We start from the raw sequence: 8067 nt of genomic DNA on the forward strand, positions 1-8067 counted from the left end.
AGAACTAACTTGAGAAAAGCTCCTCTCATCTCCGGCGGAGTCCACCGAGACACCCCGACGACCCCGCCAACCTCCTCCCACCTCCGGCAATCCCGGACAGTGGCGAAAAGCTCCGAACAGCGAAGAACAAACTCGAACGGCGAGAGATTGCACTGCAGAAAACTGCAGTTTTGTGCCGACTTTGCACGTACTTTCCAATCAACTCCAATCTGCGTTTCCGCCGATTTCTTCTTTGGTGACTAGTCCTACACGTTGCCTATCACCTTCAAATTGTATCATGCTCTAACTCACTCTATATCTCTCTTGGTAATATTCGAAACACCGCTCGACGGCAGCAGCGAGCAAAAAACAGCAATGCCGTGTTGACTTCGCACGAGTTTTTCGGCCACTTTCGGTCTCCGTTTTCACCACCGTCTTGGCCGGTGTGTAACCCTTTATATTGTCTATCACACGGTATCTTCCTTTTACTTGGGCTTATTTTCTACCTCTCATTATATCGCTTCGAATATTATTAGTTCTAACTTGTCCTAACTAGTTAGAACTAACATGGGGCGAGCTAGAACTAACATGGGGTGGGTTAGAACTAACATGGGGTAAGTTAGAACTAACTTGAGAGCCTAAGAGCTCAAGAACTAAGATTTCAGATATAAGATCAAGACACGATTATTTTTCCCGATTAAAAAAAAAAGAAAAGAAATAGAGGGTGTTGTTGGTTCATCAACAGAGGAGAGTCACAAGTAAAAAATTAAAGAAGACATTAAAAGTCTCGTTAGAATTGAAGTCAAAACTAGTCATGTCATTCACTTTCTTCTTTGACTTCAAAACCTGCCATTACGTCAACGAGCCTCAACATAAAAATACAATTTTGATTTATGTAAATCATGAGACTTCTGTGAGACCTTGCTTTTCTGACACAAGGCTAAGTCACACATGAGAAACAAATGAACTGAATACTTAATTAAACTCCATGATTTTCCTCTCATATCCAGCTAACATAACAGGCCCGTTGCGGCAAACTCGAGGGCGAGGCTTAGAGGCCTGGGCGGAGGCGGCGACGGCGATGATGAGGAGGACGAGGGCCAGGGCAACGAGCTTGAGAAAGCCCTTGGTTTGAGAGAGAGAGAGAGAGAGAGAGAGAGAGAGAGAGAGAGAGAGAGGGCCAGGGCAACGAGCTTGAGAAAGCCCTTGGTTTGAGAGAGAGAGAGAGAGAGAGGGAGGAGAGAGAGAGAGAGAGAGAGAGAGAGAGAGAGAGAGAGAGAGAGAGGATGAAAGAGCTGGGTTTGAGGGATTGAAGAGAAGGGATAATGTTATTTTGAGGATTTTAGCTTAGCTGGCATGTAATAATTGTTAAAAATGGGCTGTAGTACAAAGTGTCACACTTCAAGGGGCTGAATCAAATGGGGGAAACTAAGAGGGGCTGCAGCACATGAAGTTTCTGTTTTTGGGGCATGGACACATTTTTCCCTTAAATATTTCATATTAATAATTTCTCGTGTGTATATGATTCAACTTTTGTACAAATTATTCTTTTTTAAAAATACTTGTGAAAAAAATTCTAATAATGTCACATCAGTTACCACCTCAACTTCCCACATTTTCATCAGAAGTTCAGAACACTTCAAATTAGGCCCATTTTCATCAGAAGTTCAGAACACTTCAAATTAGGTATTATAGGTTCGACAGCATCTTAGCAGTGCACATCTGAAGTACACCTCAGTTAACTAACCTAACGGCGTTAAGTTCATCTTAACGGTTGGAAGTTGAGTGGGCATTAATGTCTCTGCACTATATAGACTTATGCCACAGACAATTAAAAACTCAAAATTTAGTGAACGTTCCCAAGTGTGAAACTTGAGATGGCGATTTTCTCTTGGGGTTTAAGTGCCGCAGCTTTCAGCATTTTGTGCTTTTTCCCCTTGTGCTACTCGGAGAAAGGTACCAACTTCTCGCTAGATCACCTGTAGAGTCTCTATGCGAATGGGTTGTTCTGCTTCAGATATAGAGAGTATAATTTCTAAATTAACTATATTACAAATTTGTATGAAACAAAACAACTCGCTAGTATGTGGTTGTTCTGATCAAATTCGAACCATGAGCTTTTTCCTTTTTTTAACTTAGAATTCAAGAAATAGTAGAATAAACACCAGATTGCTGTCTAATAATTACACTACTGAAAAGAGATTGACATGAATTTTTATCGAGAAAAAAATATATTGTTAGATTGTAAAATATAAAATTAATAAAATACTTGATAATATTTACGTGAGTATCCTTCAAATTTGAGCTTAATTTGGAATGCTAGAACAAATGGAACGAAAATAAATATATCTTTACGAAAATTATAATGGTAAAGTTTAAAAGTGTAATTTCTTAAAACATGTTGCTCTCGTATACAATGTCAAGAATAAATTGTTGAAAAAGTTAGAAGTATTGGATTATGAACTAACAAACATATCTCAAATTGATAATTCTCGAATGAAGGTTCAATAATATGTGATTAATATCCATTAACCTTCTTATTCGTTTTCTTGATCTGACGGCCTATTGCGTATATCGGATCCTTAAGACAACAAATTGCAAATCTAAAGAATAAAAGTCCTTTCATTTCCATTGAACAAACCAACTATCTCATCTATTAATATTCTAGAAATTTGAAAAAAAAATCAAGGGTATTTCCGTACTCGTCCTTCAATCTTCAATATTTTGAAAGTATTGGCCTCTAATCATTAAATTTGCTATTAGGTCCTTCAAATTATATTAATTCTTTTAAATAAATCCTTGAGGTTAGCTGCAATTCTAAAATAATATTACATTGTCCCTGGAATCTGATAGAAGAACTAATTTGTAATAATTTATAGGATTTGAGAGACCTGAGAGCAATTTCATTAATTTGAGGGACTAATTCAAAATATTAAAATTATAAGGGAACTCTGCCCGAAAAAATCAAAAATCAAATTGTGACAACAAGTAGTAATATAGTTGGTACATGAAATTTGTGTCCTAATTGATGATGTTGACTATAAATATTTGGCTTGATTGTTAAAAAAATAATAACTTACATTGTAATACCGTGAGGTATAATGTAACTATATCGGTGATCCTGAAATCTATGTATTTATATGAAACCTTAAAATTAGCTTAAGAATATTGCTGATTATCGTTACACATGTGACATTGAAATCTAATGCTAGATTACTACCTTCATTTTTTTTTCTGACCTGCATGTTCTTGGATGTTGCGGCTTAGATTAGGGTTAAGAGTAGAGTAGGGATTAGGATTATAACAAAGGTTTACGGCTACTAATGCTAAGTCAATGAAATTTTAGTCCATCGCCTTTTCTGTAACCCTAGCTCTAACCCAATACCCTGTCCCGATCAAAACTCTGGTCGTAAAGCTACTTTAATTAAACAACACTCAACGGGTGTACCAGTACGTAATTAACCCAGAAAAGCATATAACCCAGCTGTCTATTAAAATGCGCCTTCCCTATTAAATCGCAGTAATTTTTAGTTGGAGAGGGGCCCAGTGAAATCGAAAGGGAAGTCGGCGGTGTAAGGTCTGCTAATTATTACTGACAACGCGCAAGTCAATTCATGCAGATGCACCCAACGCGTTTGTTCGTCTATGGTCGCTTCAATTTGGCAAGTAAATGTTCCTCTTTCCCGACCTGACTTGGGTCAATGAAATAAATACTGTGGTTAGCTCTCTGATTAGCAAAAGTTTTATGATCAACATGAGTGGCTAGATTAACTGGATTTGTCATCTGCTTAATTCAAGATGGAACTGCTTATTCCATTAATATCTTGGTCTTAAGCTCATTTATAGTTAAAAGGAAATTTAATTTTAGACTCGAAATTATGGAAACGATTACGGAACAGATCATAGTGTGACATTGATCATGATTAGAAGTTGGCATGGGTTGGCATGGCCAACTCATTATGCAATAGGGAGGGGACACCTCACATGTCCCCTCCCTTGAACCATATTTTGGGTCCTTAAATCATTTTCCTGATTAGAATTCCAAGAAAATCACGTACATCTTCTTCTTCTTTTTTCAGCTTTTTTTGGAGGAATATTACATCACTTTGTTAATCTCATATATTTTATTTAGATCAAAAAGGAAGAAAAGTAGACTATTCGTTCGGCCAACTTGTTTTGTTATTTACAATAGTATTTGTCTACACTATTTCACCTAATTTATAGATTGTTGACCTACATTTGCATGTGAACTTAGAAGAGAATAAGTATGAAGGATCAATGCCTTTCTTTTAAAGAAGGGTTAACTATGAAGAGACCTTTCACCCAATTGCAAAAGAGACCTCATATATTTCTATCTGTTGCGAATAGAATCCCTTTCGTTTTACTTATTGTGGATATGCCCCTTGTAGTAGTGGTTCAAGTGCAAATAGTACCCCCTTAGGGGGTATTAGTCAACTAAAACATTTTTTATAGAAGTGGATTAATTTTTATTATAGAATAATTTTTTAAAGTGAGATATTTTAGTGGGAAAAATTAAGAGTATTTTTTTTAAATGAGATATTTTAGTGAGACAATTGTTAGTATAATTAAGGATAAGTTTTAATAATCAATAAGCATACAAGTCATGAATTTTGCTGTAAAGACTACTATTTATATATTTTAAAACTTATGATTAATAATATTAATTAATTACTTTAGTGTTAATTAATCTTAAAGAACTATTGGATAGAATATAAGATATTATTATTATTATTATTATTAGTAACTTTTTGATTTTTTTTTGAATTATTATTGCAATGAAAATTAAAAAACAAAGTTTTTCCTTTCTCTCCTCTTTCTTTTTCAATTTGCTAGACATCATTCCGTCATCTTTCAATTTTAATTAATCTTTAATAAAAAATGAATTTTATAATTTTTAAATTTAAATTAATTATACAATTCTAATATTTAATAAAAAATGAAAAATAACATCAATTAGAAGGATAAGAAGAGATGTGATCTAATCTTATGGTTGTTTTAAGATGATGGAGAAATAAAAAATGAAAAATAAAAAACCAAATAAGAATGTTCTAATTTTTTACCATCTAGTTCCAGTTTAAAATTTAGCATAATTTGAGAGACTAGAACTCTCTCTTTTCTATATAAATTTAATAAATTTGGGATTAAATTTTACCATTATCCCAAATTTACTTTTTATCCAGTTCTAGTTAACAAACGCTATATAAATGTTATCCTAAGTATAGTTCCAATTGACTAACACTATCAAAATTTATCCTACAAATTATCACAGTTCTAACTTTGAGTTCTACTTGACTAAAGCTCCTTAGCAAACTTTTTTGACTCTTTTAAAAGTCCAAAAAAGGCAATTGGTTGTCTATCCTTACCAATATAACTATAAAGGGTCTATCCGCCTACTCAAATATTTTTACCAAATTTAAGAGTAAAAAAATCACTTAGGTGTTCTATTTTCATAAGTAGAACTGTAAAGGGTCTATCTACAACAAATAGAACTACAAGGAGATCTCTTTGCAATTCGGTGATACTACAAGGATCTGTTCACAACCAACCCTTTAAAGAAAAGCAAGTGGCATACCTAATACTTATCCAAGAGGGTTAAATGGATATAAATAGGTTACAAATAAATGAGTAAAATATTTGTTAATTTATTAAATTTATTTCTTATATTTAAGATAATATTTATTTTTTACTATTCCGCTGTAAATATCTTTGGGAAAGCTACATGAGGATGAACGAAGGGTTTATTTTAGGGGTTCTTACGTATTGGTCCCTTAAATCTTTCATATTTTTAAACTATTCGCTCAAAAACATTGAATTTGCAGTTCGGTAATTTTATATGTTTGGTTAGGTATGAAGCTCATGTTATTCCAAATATATTTAAATTTCAGCATAGATGTTTGATTTAGTGTTGTTGCAACATTAAAACAGAGGAGATGCCACCACATTCTAGTTGAAAGGTGTTACAATAGGTGTAGAAAATTAGGGCGGAAAGAAACCAAATTCGAATCGAATACCATAGTATTCAGATTTAGATTCGATTAATTTTTGACAAATTCAAATCGAATACCATAATATTCAGATTTAGATTCGATTAACTTTTGACAAATTCGAATCCAAATTCTAGTCGAATAGGAAAATAATGCTCAAATCAATTTGTTAATTATAGAATGTTCAAATTGGATTTGTTAACTATATATTCAAATGTTTGTTAAACGTTCACGAATATCACATTAGCACACTTGGTAAGTCACAAGTTTCTTAAAGATAAGATCTTGAGTTTAAATCCCATATTTGGCTTAATTTTTAAAATACTTCCTTTAACGTTTTATTCAACTGCTATTATGATATTTTATTATAAGAGTTAATATATACATGTTTATAAATTAAATAATATATTTATAAATAAAAATATTGTTTATAATATCATACGAACATAAAAGATAATAACTTAATAATATAAGTAGAAAAATATAAACAAATATTTAATAATCAAATTGAATTAAAAATATAATTAGTTAAATTCTATTCGTTTATGAATCGAGTATAAAAACTATTTGTTTATTGTTAAAATGAACTATCAAATTAAATTTGTGAATACTTACACAAATAATAAACAAACAATTGGCTAATTATTTGCTACATTTTCACCCGTACTTGGAAGTACATCTTTATAAAGGGAAAATTTGCAAAATAGACAATTTTTATGAAATATATAGCGAAATAGACCACTTTAAAAAATAATTAGCAAAATAGACCTCTTTTGAAAAAAAGAGGTCGATTTTGATAAACAAGGCTCAGAAAACATACATGACTACTAGTCTCGTATGTTTAGAGCTAACTAATCACGGATTAGTGACTCAAAAAACATACGGGACTAGTAGTCCCGTATGTTTTCTGAGTAGAAAATTTCACTAATCCGTGATTAAAACATACGGGACTACTAGTCCCGTATATTTTCTGAGCTGTTTTGTAAAATAAACCTCTTTTTGGCATGTTGGCCAAAAAGATGTCTATTTTGCTAATTATTTAGCAAAACGGTCTATTTTTCTAAATAATTAGCAAAAACGGTCTATTTTGTAATTTCCCCCCTTTATAAATGCATGTAATGTTCCAATTACTTCGAACCAAACATTGCTCAAAATTAATTCATGAAGCTTTCTTGAAAGTTCATTAGATCTTACTCATAAGATTATTATTATTATAAACTTTTTTATTATGTTTTGTTTGTTTTGTTTTATTTTATTTTATGATTTATTTTTTTTAAAATTCCTCAAGGACCAAAAATATAGGACCAATAGAGGAGACTTATGTGGTGTCCTCCTCTTATTACATAATGAGCTGATCATTATTAATGATGATGTTTATTATGCAATAGAAGGAAAACGGCTAAATACCCATATTGGTATTTTAATTTCATCCTAATTTCCAACAAGGTATTTTAAATAGGCAAACCCGCTTTAAGACATTTTAATTGATCCAACTAACTAATAAGACATGGTTTCTCGTCGGCGGGCAAATTTCCGGCGAGATCTCGTCACGTGCATGGCACATGATGTCTCAAAACTCGTTTTTAGCAGCGGCGACAGCAACAATCTCGTCATATTCAGCCGATTCGATGGGGTTAGCGATCTCAGGCGGCGTCATAACTGTTATTTTATCCTACTTTGGGCTGAATATGACGAGATTGTTGCCGTCGCCGCTGCTAAAAACGAGTTTTGAGACATCAAGTGCCATGCACGTAAGGAGATCTCGTCGGAAATTTGCCCGTCGACGAGAAAACATGCCTTATTGATTAGTTGGATCAATTAAAATGTCTTAAAGCGGGTTTGCCTATTTAAAATACCTTGTTGGAAATTAGGGTGGAATTAAAATACCAATATGAGTATTTAGCCGAAGGAAAACACCTTACTTGTCTCCCTTGTTGATCCCATATTTTGGGTGCATATAGCAAAGTTTTTTTTTTTGGTGGGACATTCACCCGTGCATCACTAACTAATTTTGTACCTGCGTACATACGCATACAGCTCCCAACTACAGCTTCATGAAGCACGCATCGGACCATACCCCAAA

This window comes from Asparagus officinalis, chromosome 10, assembly GCF_001876935.1.
Source record: "Asparagus officinalis chromosome 10, Aspof.V1, whole genome shotgun sequence".
Classification (NCBI taxonomy): domain Eukaryota; kingdom Viridiplantae; phylum Streptophyta; class Magnoliopsida; order Asparagales; family Asparagaceae; genus Asparagus; species Asparagus officinalis.